Here is a 20,675-nt window from a genome sequence, read left to right on the forward strand (position 1 = left end):
TATAGTATAATGTATCAGTATAACAGTATAATGCTCTTTCATGCTTTTTCTGATCTGCTTAAAGATAACTTTTTGCATGCCATGTAGTGTTACATATTTATTTGTTTATGGTTCGTGACTTTTGAACTTGTAATGTGTTATGTGATGGCCCAGATTTCTTATCACTTTTTCCCATAAAATCTAAAATAAGATGGAGCAAAACACATCCTCCTATTTTACTTGTTTATTTACTCAATCAATTTAGTCTGCTTTTGTAGTACTGAAAAAAAGTGACAGTTAATCTATAAAAGTAAAGGAGAGTGCTCACAAAATCATAATCATAAAGAAACACATGATGCTATATCTTTAAGACATATGGATATGTTTACGCATGTCACCTTACCTCAGTAGTCTTTCTAAACATCAGCATAAAGGTGGCAGAAGAAATACTAATTCTTGACTAATAACCCACACATCTGTGCTGCTGTTTTGGTGGAAACCATGGATTTTAGACTAATAAAAAACGTTATACATAATAATAAATCAATATACAGTGGAAGGCACCATGACAAACTCTGTATTTTCAGCAAATACCTTCTAGGGTATAAAAGAAGAATATATGAGAGTTGTGGCAAGCCTGTGATGACAAGTTGGGAATGTCTTCTGCTGTTTTGAGTGGAAATCTATTGGAAAACACCGCAGAGGCATTATTGTTCACATTGTGGGAAGGGCTCCCCCAGCAAAGCGTTATGAGTAATGCCTGTGGCCGGCCGCAGAGAATACTACTCTCACACACTGCGATGAATTAAGGTCGACCTTGCATGGCAGTGTTGCTTACAGGCATCTGACTGCTACTTTTCACACTGGCATAATTAACCAAGTCTGCACTATTTCCCTCAAACTCTCTCTTTCACTCCCACACGCATAAACAAACAAAGCAAAAAGTCTTTATTCCTACATTTGTATTGTTTAGGGAGCTCAAAGTGGACATGAGAAGGCCAGACGATGAACTCAGCATGCCTTATGGTGGATTTACTGCGGGACAGGCCTAATTATCACATATTTTTGTCATCACTTAGTTAAGCAGAGATTCTTTCCATGCCTCCTCCTCTCTTCATTTATTTTTAAGGGGAAGGGTTTTGGGTGAGTCCAAGGACACTGTTTGGAATGCTGGAAGATGTTGCACAAACTTTTGCATCGCTTCAGGCTTTTTTTTTTTTTTTAGTGAAGAGGGAACATAAGTATGCAATCAGAGAGGAACGAGCAGATTTTGTTTGACAAAATACAGGATGGCGGTGGCTGACACCAGGATACTCTCGTCTGGGCTGCAGGATGTGTCCCATAATTCAGAGCAATGATCTGTATCACAACTATATCTTTAAGACATATGGATATGTTTATGCATGTCACCTTACCTCAGTAGTCTTTCTAAACATCAGCACAAAGGTGGCAGAAGAAATACTGTGGATTATTATTGGAATGCTCAGTGTTATAGTGGAACAAAAGTGATGTGGTCTTTTGCTTAGATTACTGTCAGACTCATTGTGCGCAGCTTGTGATTTCACTCCAACAGACAAGCATGTAGTGTCAGAAAGCTATTTGTCCTATTATAAAATATTAATTGTTATCTCATAGGTGCAACGAATCACCCTTTACACTCATAAACAATAACTATCCATCAAGGTTGTTACACTCTTAAAAATAAAGGTGCTTCAAAAGGTTCTTCAAGCAATGTCATAGAATAACCCATTTTGGTTCCACAAAGAACCATTCAGTCAAAGGTTCTTTAAAGAACCATCTCTTTCTTACCTTTTTATAATCTGAAGAACCTTCTTTCGCCACAAAGAAGCTTATGTAAAACAGAAAGGTTTTTCAGATGTTAAAGGTTCTTTATGGAACCATTTAGACAAAAAGGTTCTTCTATGGCATTGTGAAGCACCTTTATTTTTAAGAGTGTAGGCACAATAACCTGTCTGTTTTATATCCATTGATGAAAACACCTTATGAGTAAAAAAATTATGTACATTTAATAAATCATGCTCATGGGAAAATGTGAAGCAGAATCAACATGTATGTTTTTTGTGTTTTATAAATCATATCTGTGTATACATTTTTGAGAAAACGTGAACAGGATGTTCAGCTCATGGCACTGACAAATACTTGGAAACACAGGTTTGATTTAGGATAGTTATGAAGATTGTCAATAACCTGTCTGTTTTATATCCATTGATGAAAACACCTTATGAGTAAAAAAATTATGTACATTTAATAAATCTTGCTCATGGGAAAATGTGAAGCAGAATCAACATGTATGTTTTTTGTGTTTTATAAATCATATCTGTGTATACATTTTTGAGAAAACGTGAACAGGATGTTCAGCTCATGGCACTGACAAATTCACATACTCACAGGTTTGATTTAGGATAGTTATGAAGATTGTAAGCACGACTCCCTGAGGAGCCTTTGTTAGAATATGTTTATGTCACAACACATATGAACAAACACGTGCTGTTTTTGTTTTGTGGAACACACTCAAAAAAGTTATTTAAAAAAAAAAAATTCACATACTTTTGATCTTCGCCTTATAACATGTTCATAGTGTTGCGACATACCAGAAGGGTTTGGATCCATTTGCAGTTTATTAAGAATCGTCAGACAATACAGGGTCAAATACCGGCAAGGCAGAACAGTAGAGACAAGGCAGCGGCAGAATCGTGAACCAGGCGAGAGATCGGGGCAGGCGGCTAGAGAACAGAGTCCGGGTGAAACAATCCAAGTCGGGGCAGTCAGATAACAATCAGAGAAATAGGAAACAGTCCAAGATCAAAGCACAGAAAACAAAACACGGGTATAACGCTCGGAAATGACAGCCGGGGTAAATCAAGACTTCGCAAGGAGTTCGTGAAATGGTGTGGCTTATATGTGTGTGTGTGAATGAGATGCAGGTGGGATTGTGTAATCAGGCCCAGGTAAGAGGGATGATGGGAAATGGAGTCCGAATGGAAGATCGCTAATACTCTGGGGACAGTTCCCTCTGGTGGTGCGGAGGAGGTGGTACGGGAGCCTCCTCCGTAACAGAGCCCCCCCCCTGCGAGCAGCTCATGACGTGAGGAAGCAGGCGACGCCAGGGTCTTCCACGAGGTCGAGGGGCCGGTTTCTCCGGATGCGTCCTGTGAAACTCCTCCGTGAGAGTGGGGTCCAGGATATCTCCAGCTTTGACCCAAGAGCGCTCCTCCGGACCGAACCCCTCCCAATCAACCAGATACTGGAGGGTGCCGCCCCGGTGTCTGGAGTCTAGCAACTCGTGCACTCGATACGCCTCCTCGCCGTCAACCAGGATAGGCAGGGAGGTCTGTGGCCCGGCTCCCTCCTCCGTCTCTCCTCTCGGACCACCAGCGGGTTTAAGCAGTGAAACATGGAAGGTGGGAGAAATACGATAGTTAGAAGGTAGTTCTAAACGGAATGATACTGGAGTTATTTGTCTAGAAATTTTGAAGGGACCAACATACCTGGGACTGAGCTTTTTACATGGTAGCCGGAGGCGGAGATCTTTGGTCGAGAGCCATACCCATTGGTCCGGTGTGTACTCTGGACCGGAACGTCGACGTCGGTTAGCTTGTTGTTCTTGTCGTCTGACAGCATGAAGTAGGTGGGTGTGAGCTCGGTCCCAGACCTCCTCGCTGTGTTGCAGCCAGTCTGTGACCGAGGGTAGATCGGTGGGTTGAAAACCCAGGATACACTTGAACGGGGTCATCCCTGTGGCTGGTTTCACCAGTGAATTCTGTTTGTATTCTGCCCAAAATAGATACCTGCTCCAGTCCGACTGTCGTTGCTGACAGTAGGATCTGAGGAATCGAATCACTTCCTGATTCAGACGTTCGGTTTGCCCATTGGATTGAGGATGGTACCCGATCTCAGTCATAATATCCCACTGTACAGGTGCCACGAGAAGGCTTCCAGGTAGGACAGTGTCGCTAGAGGTGGCTTGTACTGTTTCCTCGGTTTGGCGTGAGAGAGCGTCGGCCTTAGTGTTCTTGGAACCCGGTCTGTATGTGACGGTGAACCGAAATCTGGTGAAGAACAACGCCCACCTGGCCTGTCTGGGGTTTAGACGTCTAGCCGAACGCAGGTACTCCAAGTTCTTATGATCGGTTAGGACGGTAAACGGGTGAGTAGCACCCTCCAGTCAGTGCTGCCATTCCTCGAGCGCTAGTTTCATGGCGAGAAGTTCACGGTTGCCCACGTCGTAGTTCCGTTCGGTGGCGCTCAGTTTGCGGGAGAAGAAAGCACATGGGTACATCTTAGCGGGGGAACCATGACGCTGAGATAGTATAGCGCCTACCCCGGTATTAGAAGCATCGACCTCCACAATGAATGGGTGTTCTGGGTCTGGATGTCGGAGAATAGGGGCAGTAGTGAACCGAGTTTTTAATTCGTCGAAGGCCAGACGTGACTCTGGGGACCAATTCAGTCTGGATGTGTGACGTTTGGTCATGGTAGTCAGAGGGGCGGCGATCGAACTGAAACCCCTGATGAATCGCCTGTAGAAGTTTGCAAACCCCAGGAAACGTTGCAATTCCTTGACTGTCTGAGGTTGGGGCCACTCCAACACTGCCTTGACTTTCCTCTCGTCCATGGCTACCCCCTCCTGACTGATAATATACCCGAGGAATGAGGTGCTTGTTCGGTAAAACTCGCACTTCTCAGCTTTGGCGTAGAGTTGATACTTCATGAGGCGTTTCAGCACAGATCTAACCTGGTGGATGTGTTCCTCCAGAGTGTTTGAGTAAATCAGGATATCGTCGATGTATACAATTACCCATCTGTCTAGCATGTCCCAGAAGATGTCGTTCATGAACGATTGGAAAACTGAAGGACTGTTTGCCAGGCCGAACGGCATAACCAAATATTCATAGTGCCCACTAGTGGTGGAAAACGCTGTCTTCCATTCATCTCCTTCACGGATGCGAATTAAGTTGTAGGCGTTGCGCAGATCTAGTTTGGTGTAGTATTTGGCCTGGCGAAGCTGTTCTAATGCGGCTGGAACTAGGGGCAATGGGTATCGAAACTTAACGGTGATGCCGCGGTAATCAATGCATGGCCGTAACCCTCCGTCCTTCTTTACAAAGAAGAACCCGGCTGAGGCAGGAGAAGTTGAGGGTCGAATGAATCCCTTAGATAGTTCCTTGTCAATGTAAAGTTTCATGGCCTCAGATTCGGGTTGAGATAACGGGAAGATTCTGCCTTTAGGAGGAGTGGTGCCGGGCATTAAGTCAATAGCACAATCAACAGAACGGTGAGTGGGAAGCTGAGACGCCCCTTTTTGACTGAAGGCGTCGGTGAGGTCTGAGTATTCTGAGGGCAGAGAAAGATTGTTTGGGACTGGAGCAGGGGATAGAGAGGCATTGCTGGGGGCGCGGGTAATTTTGGCCAGGCAATGATCTTGACATTTGACGTCCCATTGAACAATTTGTCCTTCCCTCCAAGAGATGAGTGGATTGTGAGTGCGGAGCCAGGGCAGTCCTAGGATGATAGTGTGATTGGGCGAGTGGATGATGAAGAATCGTATGAATTCAGAGTGCAGGGTTCCAACATGTAATTTGACTTCTTCGGTGATGCTTAAAATCCTCCCCTCTCCAAGGGGCCGTCCATCTAACGCCTCCACTGCTAGGGAAGAGTTACAAGGAGTCAGTTTTAGTTTGTGGTGCTGAGCGAATTCATATGAAACAAAGTTACCAGCCGCTCCGGAGTCTAATAGAGCGGTGGTGGTAATTGTAGTGTCATTAACAAGCAGTTTGACTGGTAATTTTATGCTTGAGGCAGAGGTGGTCATGCGAGTATTTAGACTCACCGATCGGGAACTGGGTGACGGACGAACTGGGCAGGAAGTCCTCATGTGTCCCGCCTGACCGCAGTAGAGGCACAGTTGATTCTGCATTTTGTGAAATGGTGTGGCTTATATGTGTGTGTGTAAATGAGATGCAGGTGGGATTGTATAATCAGGCCCAGGTAAGAGGGATGATGGGAAATGGAGTCCGAATGGAAGATCGCTAATACTCTGGGGACAGTTCCCTCTGGTGGTGCGGAGGAGGAGGTACGGGAGCCTCCTCCGTAACACATAGTGACCACTTCTGAAGTCATACAATAGCTTCACTCTGTGTTACACAAAAAAATACCAGCAACATTAGCTAGATGATGAAAAAATATATATATTTTTTCCTTTAATGTGCTATATTTGAATATACTAGATTTAAAGGGGTCATATGATGGGTTGCATGATGCAGTTTCAATTTTTTCTTTATCTTTGGAGTGTTACAAGCTCTTGGTGCATAAAGAAGATCTGTAAAGTTGCAAAGACTAAAGTCTCAAATCCAAAGAGATATTCTTTATAAAAGTTAAGAGTCAACCACACCTACCTAAAACGGCTCGTTCTAATACGCCCCCACATGTCTACGTCATGATGTGGAAAGATTTGCATAATGCCGCCCAAATGTTCATGCAAAGAAAGAAGGCGTAACTTTTATTCTTGCTGTAGTATTGTTGTTGCCTCCACCGCCATGTTGTGAAGATGCTGTGTGTTTCGTTGTGAAAGCAAAACTACTTTGTTTGGCCTTCCAAAAGAGGACGATATCCGCTTCGTCATGCCTGGAGCTGATCCGTGCTGGTCGCTGAGGAAATACATCAACTTCGTGCTGTGGATCGCCAGATCGGCTTTCACTGTGGACGAAGCGAAGTCCACATGTGATTACATGTGGTTATCGCAAGCTCGCCGTCCGCACCGTTCTCAACCCCGCTGGCCGTTCCTTACTCAAGCCGGCCTCCGCTCACTCTAGCCCGCCATGTGTGATGCTGTGTGTTTTGTTGTGAAAGTGAAACTACTTTGTTTGGTCTTCCAAAAGAGGACACGACTAGAAATCAGTGGTTAAGTTGTATTTACAACACTGTTCCAGAACACTTCAACCCAAATATTCAGATGTGTGCAGCGCATTTTATGGAGGACTGTTTCCTGATCCTGGTAGAGTAGACTACAATGCCGGCTGTTCTGACTCACAGACTGTAAGTACATTTTTTATATTAAAGAATTTGCCACTGATGATTCAAACGCGAGTTTTGAGCAGTGTAAAGTAGTGCTTGTTGTTTGTCATTTCTCCGATCACAAATGCAGACTTGGTTTTATGTTTGCAAATATGCAAATAAAAAGACAGTATATGTCATTATAATCCGTAATTATGTCCCCACTGGATGCAACAAATGCCTCGTTTATAATGGGTTTTAATGTTTTTGTCTCATCGCTCCGGCCAGACACAGCATCACAGTATGGTAAGGGGCGTAACATTTTCGTCACACGCTTGAGGTATTCGGCCAATCACAACGCACTGGATAGCTGGCCAATCAGAGCACACCTCGCTTTTCAGACTGATGAACTTTGTAAAAATTGACGCGTTTCAGAAAGGCAGGGCATAGAGGAGAAACAATAATGTGCAGTATGTGGAAAATAATGTGTTTTATGAACCTTAAACTGCATAAACACATTTCATTACACCAAATACACAAAATAATGTTCTTTTTTAGCAACGTCATATGACCCCTTTAATCAAAACGGCATACTCAGTTTCATGCCATTTCAGAGTGGATCCTCAACATGTTTGAACATGGATATTGGCAAAAAAAACCTGAAAGTCTTGCGACATCGGTAGGACGTAATAAAGATTCCTTGAGGCAGACTTGGAATAAGACTACTAATAGAAACTACTTATTAATAGAAACTATTTATGACATTTTAGAATGAGAAGACAAACAATTCCTGAAAATGTGTCTGCAAGCAAGTTCAACATGGGATCTTCTCAAAAGCAGGAAATGACTTGTCTATGACTAACTATGCACAGCCCACGAACACCTGGGCACACCTTTACTTTTACTAAACCGGATACACCCACATAGTCAAACCCAAGTTTATTGCATAAGAATGTATTTATCCAGACATCAACAACCAAAAGCATATAATATGAGGAACAACAGATCCATATTACACCACCGTGAGTGGAAATGAAACAGCATGAAAACTCACTTATTTCCTAAATTTTGCCAGCTATACCAACCACAACACATACTATTATTAGGTCTTTAATTCGTATGATCCTGTTCATTTTGATCAGATTTGACCTGCTGATAAACTACAAGCCTGCGTTCTCTCTCAGAGCAGATGGGAAATGACACGAGGAGGGGGAAACGGGGGCTCTGAATGGGGTTGAAGCCGAAGAGGAAAAAGGAGTGAAAATAAAAGGAAGGAAAACTTCCTGAGCGTCACGGGCTGCTCCAGTGACGCCTTCTCATTGTTTCTCAAGTGTTTAAAACAGAAAAGACACAGACTTGAACTTGTCTGGGAACTAACCCTGAAAGCAGCTGATATGTTTATAGTTTTGTGTCTGCGAACCCACTGTCGGATAAAACGAATCCCTGTTGCAACATTTACCCATGTGACAGATATAACATGTGACCATATTTGTCTACAAGTGTGACACTCCACAGTTCAGTTCAGACATACGCTCATATGCACACTTTCTTCATGTCAAACAACTCAAAACACCTCTCCATTTTGTTACAGAATGTTCCAGCAAGTCTTCACGTCCACACATCCCCTCATTTACCCCCTCTTACAATCATCAACACCGACAATTCACTGAGAAACAAGCCGGACACGGCCACAGGCCTAAAAATAAACTTAAACGACTCCCAAAGGATTTCATTGAGTCATCTGTATTATACAAGCTCTCAGTGTCTGTTTATGTGCTCTTAAAAGTACATCAACTTACCAACTTTCCAGAAACAAGTAAAAAGTCTGAATTTGATTATTTTATTCGCTGAATAATTCACTTGAAATTTTCACTGTGAAAATGATCACGGGAGACAGAATGTTTCTTTTCATTTTTCCGGAGCTCTGTGGTTGCAACAAGTGGAATTTGCAGCCACTGAAACAGTTGAGAATAGGTCAAGCTAACTCCATAGCATTGGAAAACAATTGCAAAACACAAATAAAGCATTCAAGGGCTTTCCCAGATCTGAATGTGACACTCCTTTTTGGCCTGGTAGGGTTTTTCTAAGCAAAGAAGACCTGAGAAGTCAGGGCCATGAAAATTCACAAGGTAAGTATTATCTAAGAGCACATCCGGTAATTTAGTATGGCTGCCGGTGATAAGGGCGTGGATTTTTCCTGTGTCACGTTGTCTATTCAGATGACTGGAGGATAATGCTCTCCTGACCCCAGCACTACAGTCTGCTCCACATATCACTTTCTCACTGTCTCTTTCTTTTATGATCCGTGTCTTTGTGTGTTATTGTCTTTCTTTTTTTTGGCCTTACAAATACGACTGTTCTTCCACTCTCTCTCTACAGCAAAATAGCACTGTATTTTTACTATAGGACTTTATGTATGTTATTATCCAGAGAATGTACACATGTGGAAAGTATATATATTGCCTCATATAGGTAAAATAAATGGCAATATCACTCTTGATATAGGTCAATATATGTCATTTCTGTATAGGTTTGTACTGTACATGTGGCATGAAGAAGACAACAGTAAAATCAAGGTAAATTTGCGAACAGAATATTGCGAAAATATATTTTTAATTGTGTATATTTGTAAAATGCTAGCATTAGCAAGACCATTTTATTTCAAAAGTGTTTACAATGTCATTTCAACTACAGAATCAATTATTTCAGATGTGGTGAAAATTACATTTACTCATGAAGGTTCAAAGGAACAAAATACAAAATTCTCTCTGGTGATGCATCTATTGTATATACAGTATACAATATTGTTATTATTTAAATAAACTACATTTAAACTTAATAAACTAAATAAAGTTTGAAAATGTGTTTTATTCTTAAAAGTCCAAAGAACACCCATCGAACAAAACTATTTTATGTGGACCATATGAAAAGTGCAATAAATGCAATGTATTATATTTTGTTACTGCAACAACATCCATATAGCTTAAACGTCTAATTTACAGTGCTCTCAGTCGCAAGTGATGAGAATAGCTATTCATTAAGCAAAGACTGAGTAATATTTCTTCAGATATGCGAGGAATCTTTAGCAGTTCCAGATGTGGAATATCTGCCTGTAAAATAATTTTGAGAAGGACTCCTGCCTAAAAGATGGCTTGTCAGAGTTTTAATTTAGAAGACATGATTAAATGTTTGCAAATCTGAGTCTAAAGCCTCAGAAAAGCTACTTAATGGACAGATGTTACCCATGAAAATGGGTCCACTGTTTACAACATAGAATGAGATTTATAAATGAACTGAAAGTCAGAGAACTAGTGACTCACTAAATTAACTCAAAAAGTTGGCTCATTATGCAGTGTGTGCAAGACTGAAGCAGGTGGTGTGTTTAGAGTGTGTACGCAGTGGTGTGTGTGACTCACAGGCCTGAATCACAGGCAACAGACTCATAAACACTGCCGAAGGCCTCCTCATTGGCCTTGACCCCTGCGCTCCCTCCCGCCCTCCCTCTGTTCTTTCTCCCTTTTGTGTGTGTGTGTTTGTGTGCTAGTGAATGTGTGCCCTTCCCGGGGGCTAAAGACTGAGACTAGGTCTTTAATGAGACATGGGTCAATATGCCCAGTCAACCTCAAGTTACACACACACACACACACACACACACACACACACACACACTCATGTTGTGTTTCCATGGTTTATGGGGACATTCCATAGGCGTAATGGTTTTTATACTGTACAAACTGTATGTGCTATTGCCCTACACCAACCCTACCCCTAAACCTACCCCTTACAGGAAACTTTCTGCATTTTTACTTTCTCAAAAAAACTAATTCTGTATGATTTATAAGCTTGTTTCCTCATGGGGACCTCAAAAATGTCCCCACAAGGTCAAAATTTACTGGTATTACTATCCTTGTGGGGACATTTGGTCCCATAACGTGATGAATACCAGGTGCACACGCACGCACGCACGCACGCGCACGCACACACACACACACACACACACACACACACACACACACACAGAATAGGCCTAAGGATTGGAAGACATTTGGGTAGCTTGCGTGGGTGGGTGAAAATGATAGGCAAGGTGAGGAGTGGAAGATGAGAGGTGAATGAGAGATATCCTTACAAAACATACTGAGGTAGTACTGTGGTACAAGGATGGTATCAAATGGTAATACCATGCATCCTTGCACCGTGGTATCATCAATATTAACATGGTACTTCAGATACTACATAATATAAACAAGGTATACACTATCATCCAAGTTTGGGATAAGTAAGACTTTTTTTTTTTATTAATACTGTTATTCAGCAAGAATGTATTTTAAATCAAATCAAAAGTGACAGTAAAGACATTTATAATGTAACAAAGATTTTTATTTCTAATAAATGCTGTTCTTTTGATTTTTTTATTCATTAAAGAATCATGGTTCCCACAAACAATAAATAAATAAATAAATAAATAAATAAATAAATAAATAAATAAATAAATAAACAAACGTTAAGCAGCTTGGCAGAATTATTGTTGGTAAATGCACATGTTAAGACGGTTTCAGCCTGATCCGCGCAGCGCGCACCTGCTCGTACAGCGCCTGCCTAAACTTTAGTTATTTTTCGCGCCTTGTGCTTAAACGTTCAAATACACATAGTTATGTGTCAAAATGCCAGTCTTTGAGAGTATCCTCGTTAACACAGTCAGTTGTGTCTTACATGAACGTTAATAGTTAAAGATAAAGCATGTGTAGTAGTAGGCCTAGGCTATATGAGATTCTGGCATTATATGATCTTCACCCAAAAATGAAAACACTGTCATCATTTACTCACCCTCAAGTTGTTCTAAATCTGTATGAATTTCTTTGTTCTCCTCAACAAAACAGAAGATATTTTGAAGAATGTTCATAACCAGAACGTTTCTGGTCCCCATTGACTCCAATAGTGTTTTTTTTTTTTTGGTTACTAGTATTGTTCCAAATATATTATTTTGTGTTCAGCAGCAGAGGGAAACTCATACAGGTTTAGAACAACAACAGAATTTTTGGGTCAACTATTCCTCTAAAGCAGCCTAATATCTGCTGTTGCCATTTGTGTCAATAACGTAAATCAAACATAAGAAAGAAAATCACTCACTGTCCTTGACTGAATCACTTTTGTAAAATAAGTAAGAATGAATGTATATTGAATTTATACAGTGAAGACTATTCAGTCTATTTGTACATTTACTTTATACAATATAATATTTCTTGTTCATTTTTGTAAGTGTTTCAAGTAGGTTAATTTCGTATGTATCTTTGCGCTATTATAATTTGTGACTGTTTACTTGTGTTCAGTAAGCTTGGTTTTACTTGGGCTAGTATTTTGAAATTGGTAACAAGAATCATGAAATTTCAGTGCATCAAAAAATTTTGATAGCATAAAAATGCTATTTATCATATATATATATATATATATATATATATATATATATATATATATATATTTTTTGTGAGGGGGATCTTACCAACCCCAAACTTTTAAACAGCAGTACATGTTCAGAAAATTGTATTTACATGATAACCCAAAGTTCTACAAATAATACTATTATCACAGTAATTCTCTTAAACCAAGATATTGCCGTAGTAATGTTCAAAAAACATGGTATTATCATTCGTTGATATATACAATGATAGAGAATACTTTCCATATTCATGTACCATAGTATTTATATGGCACTTCTAAGAATACTATATTATTATCATAATGTACAAAAAAAGTGCAGCTGCATAGTCCTGGGTAGTTATTCAGATAGAACAGGTGGGTGGGTTTATGGTGAGTAACAGGAAAAGAGAAAACAAAATGATGTCAAGAACCAGGGTGGAGGGCTCAAAACAAAAGAAGTAAACAGCAGGAGAGAGGATGTTTATGTGTGTGTGTGTGTGTTTGTGACATCATTAGGTTGGCTGTTGATCTGGGGATGAATTACATGTATGGGAGGAGACTCTGTTTTTCAACTCTCAAAAACAGAAATATGGCCTGATCAGTCACCTGATGCTGACGACATACACACACACACACACACACACACACACACCGCTTAAAGATTTACCTCTCTTTCTTTCTTACTGTCTCTTTCACAAACACACACAGAAAGACACTTAAAGGAACAGTTCCCCCATGAATGACAATCCTGTAATCAATGACTTATACATTTAGTATTTTCCAAAACCCATTCCATTTAAGAATTAAAATAAACTATATACATCAATACAATATCCTCTTTTGTGTTCCAGACAAGAAATTACGTCATAAATGTTTGGAACGACATGAGGGTGAGAAAATTATGAGTCAATTTTCATTTTAGGTCAACCGTCACTTTAAAAGAAGAGGATTTTTAAATGCTCACATTCCATAGAGGCAAATATTCTTAGAAAAAATAAGATCAGCACAGTTTGACACAGATGACTCAGTGAAATAGACACAGAGAAAATAAAAGAAGGAAAAATGAAAGTGTGGATTAGACAAGAATAATGAAAAACAGACAGGGGACTAAATGCCAATGTAAAGAGAAAACAGGCCTGACGAGCTGAAGAAAGAGGGAAAAAAGGAACGTAATAAATGAGGGAAGGACTGACGGAGACAGTGAGCAAATAAAGATGAAAAAAGCTCTGACAGATACATTGAAGAAAAGAAAATAAGACCGAGAGAGACAGTTGATTCAGACTGTTGTCTGATCCAGTCTAAGGCAGTTGGCCCTTGGCTTCTTACCAGGCATAAATGTACAGTAATTCAAAGCATGCGACTTGACGCCGGCCGAGGGAGTGTGTGTGTGTGTGTGTGTGTGTGTGTGCGTGTGCGTGTGTGCTGTGGTCAAACACAAAGAGTATACATATGTCTCTCCAGAAACACACTAATTCACTCAAACAAACAAGGTCCCTTGTAGGACTATACCCATGGACACACGTGATAAAATTATTCACACTAGTAGATGCGCTCATGCCGAATTTAATCTGATTGCTGTAGTTACTATCCATATAAGACAGTCTGTGTTCCACCTCTCTGCCTGAAGCTTCACCCTCAGAAGTAATGATGCCCATCTAATGTGGCCTGTACGCTGAGAGATTTACAATACATTTCAGCCACAGCAAATATAATAACAGGGTGGAATGTAAAATGGATAGTTCTGACTCTGACAATCTGATTGGATGATGCTAATTTTATACAGTTGTGACTGCACATTTTGCAGTATATTACCGTATCTATTTAAAGCACATGAAAAGATGCCCAGGTCCAAAATCCAAAGAAAAGAAAAATGATATATTTTTTTAATCATTTTTTTTTTTTACATTTTATTGTAATGTAATACAGCATTTTTTAAATTACAATTTTTTTTAATGAAATAAATATAATGTTACCTTATATTTTGAGTTTATTACAATAAAATATGATTACACACACACATACATACATAAAATCACATCTCATTGAAATAAACTCAAAATATACTGTATTACATTACATTTAAATGATAGTATATAGACTGTATAAATGCATATTCAAATGTATATTCAAAATTATTAAAAAGTAAATACTAAATCATATATATATATATATAGTGGGTACGGAAAGTATTCAGACCCCCTTAAATTTTTCACCGTGTGTGTGTGTGTATATATATATCTATATATGTGTGTGTGTATATATATATATATATATATATATGGAAATTTTTATATAATAACATTTTATGTAGTCATTATATAATAATCAGACGATACATTAAATTATTAAATATATTACTTCATAGAAACAATTGTTTGTGTTTAAATAAAGCAATATAGGGGAAGTATGAGCATCTACTGGTTTCAGTTTTTTGGACGTCACTGTACACCACTCATACTGACTGGTATTTGCATGTTACTCCAAGATATATCAACAAATATCACTGCATTACCATGCCTAATAACCAAGGCAATATCATAGAACCTTTTTGTATGTAGGATTTTTCCCAAAAGAGAAAAAAGCAGCCTGCCTGCTCAGACTGTGACATGTAGTTCTAGCAAAGCTACGGGTTGTCGGGTTGTTTTAAGTTCCATTATTTCATTGTTCCAAGTTCACACATTTTCATAAAGTTCATCGTGATGGAGTAGGATTCATAAAGACATTCCTCTGGGTTACATTTCAGCATTAAGTCTGCTGCAGACAATATTCCACATTTTCAGCAATGAACTCATGGAAGAGTGCACAGCAGGGCTGAAATGGAAAAGCCAGCCATGAGAAAGAGCGCAAGAGAGATGGAGGGGGTTGGGGAGCAAAGTTGAGGATCTAGATATCACGAAAGAAACAGTAAACACTTCCTGCATTGCTCCCTGCAGAAACAGAGCAATCACACACTGTATTTTGTTGTAGTTTTACTGTAGGATTGAGGAACCAGAGACAGAGACTTTTACACTTTTATTTAGTTTTTTACAAAAAGTCTGCTTAATTTATGTGTAACAAAACAATGAATTACAGGCCATATATGTATGTATATATATATATATATTTTTTATTTTTTTCCCTCTATATTTTCTATATATAATTTTTTCCCATTATAAAAACTGGATTTTCACTGAAAATTATATAAATTATAATTTATACAAATGATATGGTCATTTGTTTTTAGGTCCAAAAACTAGCAAAAACTAATACTTTTTTATACAGTATTTTACATTAAAACAATATGTACTGTCCCATTAAATCAAATATTATTTTTCACCAAGGTAACATACAGCTAAACAATAAACAGGACTTTCTGCGTGTTTTCTGCAGGACTTCACTATTAATTATATACATTTTACGTTATATAAATTCTTTTTTTTTTATATATTTTACTGTAAAACCACATGCTCGTTCCATTAATTCTAATATACTTTTCCACCAACTTACAACTTACCGTACCAATAAACATTGTTTACTGCAACATTTTTACATGACTTTCCCCTGAGTGCACTGTACAAACAACTGCATTAGAAACCCTGATGGCCTCCCTACAAAAACAAAAGTGATAAAACAGAAAGAAAGAGAGCGTGTGCTTGTATCCAGGCTACAAAGGAAGTAAACTGCAAAACAAGGCAGTGAGCAACAATTCAGACCTTTTTTGAAAGGTCTGCCCTCATGGGCTTCACATGACTCCACTTTACCCTGCTCCTCTTTTTGTCTCTCGCTTTCTTTCACTACACAAAGCATACTTGAGCATTATCTAGTTATCTCTCGCGCTCAAAATTGCTGTACAGTTATACAGTTAGCTGTGACCTTTCTTACTCGGTGCACTGCTCTCCCTCTCTTTTTTTCTTCGTCTATCTCTTTTCTCCCTCCTTCTTCTCTCCGGCACACAGGCTCCCTGTGTGTTCTGGACTGAATGGCATGCAAATGGAGTGGGTGTTTGGGAGGCCTTTCATCCGGCCCTGAGGGAGTGAGTAAGAGAGAGAGAGAAGAAGAAAAAAGGAAAAGAGACAGTCATCTTTTATCCATTTGAGTGAGAACAGTTGTCCCAGCAGTTAGGCGGTGAGAAAAAGCAGGGTGGAGGTTGCCCTGTAGAGTTTGACATCTGGCGGACATGCTGTGTTCATTCGAGTCGCAGGCTCATTTGCCCCTGTGAACAGCAGGGACAAAGCGGCCCACTCACACAACACCGCGAACACAGTAAAACCTTAATTTAACGAACAAAAAATGATGAGAGTGCACAAAAACGCCTATATAATACAGTACGTGCAACCTTGGGCCAGGCTTAAAGGGATAAAACCGGTCCTTTAAAACAGAGTTGCTAGTTTTGTAATTACTGACTTGCACCGTGCGGTGGATATGTTTGTGGTTTCACAAACTAGAACCTCCTGAAAGTGCCTGAGGCCTTGCATAAATTATTCCCCCGTCGTGTCTTGTGACTTGATCTATATCTGATTTGGGCTCCTCGAAGCACAAAGGAAAGGGGAAGATTTTCATCAGGACATGTGCAGTTCCCTCTTCTGGGAAGATATAAACTTTACAGGAGCCATCAGTTTGACCATTAATACATTTGAAATTGAAGTGTAAATACTTTAGGGGACTGGCAATGGCGTAGGAATTATTAGGGACTGGTGACTGAGATGTTTGCATAAAGCAGTCATTGCCTCACACACACGCACAAACCCTGTGTTATCCGGAGCTCTGGATTGTTTAGGTTAAGTCTTCGAGTGGGAGTGTGAAGCTCCAGGGAAGTGCGTATGTTCAGTGAGTGTCAGAGGCCCAGGCTGGAGATGTCGGCACTGGCTGAGGTCTGTGACATCTGGAATGGCATCCTTCCTTAATGTAAATAGCATTGTGTTCTTGCTTCAAAACACCAGAGTGAGTGCATTTCAAGTGTAAAGTACTGGATAAAACATTTTATATAAACAAAGAAATCAAAGAGATCAATAAATAATACTTTTCTGAATCAGAACAGATTTTTGTGCTATATGCAGAACTTTAAACTAAAAAACTAATTAAACTAGTACAGGTAAAAATTGTAAAATCTCTAATAATCTGACTGGAAACTAGTGGTTCTCAACCAGGGGTCTGTGATCCACTAGGGGGCCTCAGCAAACTTACATGCTCCTTAAAAGGGTTAGTTCACCCAAAAATGAAAATTCTGTCATTAATTACTCACCCACATGTCGTTCCAAACCCATAAGACCTTCGTTCATCTTCGGAACACAAATTAAGATATTTTTGATGGAATCTGAAAGCTCTCTGACCCTCCATAGACGGCAATGCAACTACAATACTCCCAGGTCCAGAAACGTAGCAAAGACATCGGTAAAATAGTCCATGTGACATCAGTGGTTCAACCATAATTTTTTACGAAGCTACGAGAACACTTTTTGTGCGAAAAAAAAGTTCTCCCCGAGTTACCGTCTTTCGCCATTTTGGAGAGTAGCCTACCCCAGAACGTAATCACATTTGAACGCATGCTGAACATAAGAATTGTTGAATAAATTATATTATTATTGTTTTCTTTGCGCACAAAAAGTGTTATTGTAGCTTCGTAAAATTACGACTGAACTGATGTCACATGGACTATTTTACCGATGCCCTTGCTACGTTTCTGGACCTGGGAACATTGCAGTTGCATTGCCGTCTATGGAGGGTCAGAGAGCTCTCAGATTCCGTCAAAAATATCTTAATTTGTGTTCTGAAGATGAACGAAGGTCTTATGGGTTTGGAACGACATGTGGGTGAGTAATTAATGACAGAATTTTCATTTTTTGGGTGAACTAACCCTTTAAGTACGTGTAACATGTTTTAAAATGAAACAAAACAAAATTTAAATTAGCTTAAAAAAGAATTCCCACAGCCTTAGAAAACGTATATACAGTGGGTACGGAAAGTATTCAGACCCCCTTAAATTTTTCACTCTTTGTTATATTGCAGCCATTTGCTAAAATCATTTAAGTTAATTTTTTTCCTCATTAATGTACACACAGCACCCCATATTGACAGAAAAACACAGAATTGTTGACATTTTTGCAGATGTATTAAAAAAGAAAAACTGAAATATCACATGATCCTGAAGCCTAATTTTTAGCCTTATTGTTAATTATAGACCTGAAAATATCATGCAAAATAATAACATATTTGAACTCTATGGATGTTTTGATACATTTTATGAATAGGCTATACATTTATTGTATTAGGTGGAAATGTTTAGTAAAATAATTTGTTTAAATCTGTATCCTTAATCCTTATCCAGTAAATCACAAACAGCAGGCAAAGTCATGGTGCTTTTGAACACTGTTGTGGACAATGCAAGTCTTTACAGCCTAAAAGGCTGAGAACCACTGCTGTAAGCAGAGCGCTGTAGAAGAGAAATGGGGGACAAACAAGTTATCTGCCGCCCTCTGCTGTTAACAATCACTTACTGCAGAACCACACAACAGGCCATGAATGAAATACTAGGAATTCTGCAATGGATACAGTTTACCATCATTTAAAATAGCTTGAAAAACATATTGTGAACAGATAAAAGTTGCAAACAAGAGTATGCTATGAATCTTTGTCTTATTACACTATTCATAAAAATAAAAATGGACATTTTACATTTTGAATCCAATTTTGTGCATTTGCAATAGAGAGTGATGTCAGATGTATTCTAGCTATTTTTTCCAGGAGAATCAATTTTCTTGCTACTAATAGCACTTATTTTTGAAAAGAGGCACCAATCAGTTTCCGGCACTTAAATAACTAAAGAAAAAAAAAAAGAAAGAAAGAAAATAATAATAATAATAATAAATAATTGTTTGAATGTGTTGGCTGCTCAGCTCCTATAGCATTATGGGATAGTACAGTGTTCATTATCAGCATACCTACTGTATACTCTTACATTCTACATATGTGACATTCATTATTTTCTTTTTTTAACTATGTAGTAGGCCTATTTAGATACTCAGTGTCCACAATTAAATGCTTTACTGATTTTATCTCAACAATAAAACCATTTAAAAAAAAAATAAAAAAAAAATATATATATATATATATAAGAACAAATGCATTATATATTATAAAATTACATTATAAAGGAGTAATGAAATTTTTTTTTTATTTCCACTGCCAGTAAATATATCATTTATTCGAATTAAGCTGGCACTAGCACGATTTTTCCCGAAAGAACTGAATTTTTCCTTCTTTTTTCCTGATGGATAGTCTTTCAGAAGGCAACAAATACCATCACATACACACAAATGTACCCGAATAAAATAAATCTATCAGAACGTCTGTCTTTCTCTCTCACACGCCCGAGGGCTCTCTGCTCCACGGGCAACGTTTATAACGGAGTCTTTCCTGTAACTGTACTGTTTACACATGCTCAGATATGCATGTAAATTTCTGTCATTAAAACTGGCATCACTTCCTTTCCTTTGCTTGTTCCTCATCTTTTTCCTTCCTATCCTCTCCCATTCTTTTCTGTCCTTCTTCTTGTTCCTTATCTTCCTATCTTCTCTTCTCTATCTTTCCCCTCTCTATTTCCTCTTCCCTTTTTTTCTCTTCTTGTTTCTCTCCCTTCCCTTTTCTATTTCCTTTCTCTTCACTTTCCCCCTTTTTTCCTTTCCCATTTCCCTTCCTTTTTCCCCTTTCTCATCTTGGTCCTCCCTTTTCCTTTTCAATTTCATCTCCATTACCCATTTCTTCTTCTTTCCTTTCCCCATTTCCTCTACCTTACATATTTCCTCTTCTTTTTCCCTTTCCCATTTCCTTTTTCTCATGATTTGCTCTAATATTATTTTATAAGTTCCCTTCCAAATATCTTCTCACCCTTTTTCTTTCCTCATGTCTTCTACCATTCTTTTTCACTTTCAAATCTCTTCTCCTCTTACTTTCCCATCTCTCTTTCTTATTTCATTATTTCCTCCCTTCCCTTTCATTCCCTCCCTAATGTACCTCAGACACAGCATATATAAGGTTTTGTTAATGATTTCGTATATCAAAAAGCACAATCTCTTTTTATAGTCTGATGCAACAGACCATTTCATCACATATTCACACAGTTGTATGATAATCTAGCATTAGCAACACACTCTCGCACAGCTCATCTTTCACAAGTGATGTGCGATACCTGGGATGAGATGCGGCGGATACTGTACGCTTTATGTTTCAGACGTGAGGTTGATTATACATCTATGCATTATTATGCATGTATGCGTGTGCACCTGTCAGCA

Source organism: Sinocyclocheilus grahami, unplaced genomic scaffold (genome assembly GCF_001515645.1).
Source record: "Sinocyclocheilus grahami isolate Dianchi unplaced genomic scaffold, SAMN03320097.WGS_v1.1 scaffold207.1, whole genome shotgun sequence".
Classification (NCBI taxonomy): domain Eukaryota; kingdom Metazoa; phylum Chordata; class Actinopteri; order Cypriniformes; family Cyprinidae; genus Sinocyclocheilus; species Sinocyclocheilus grahami.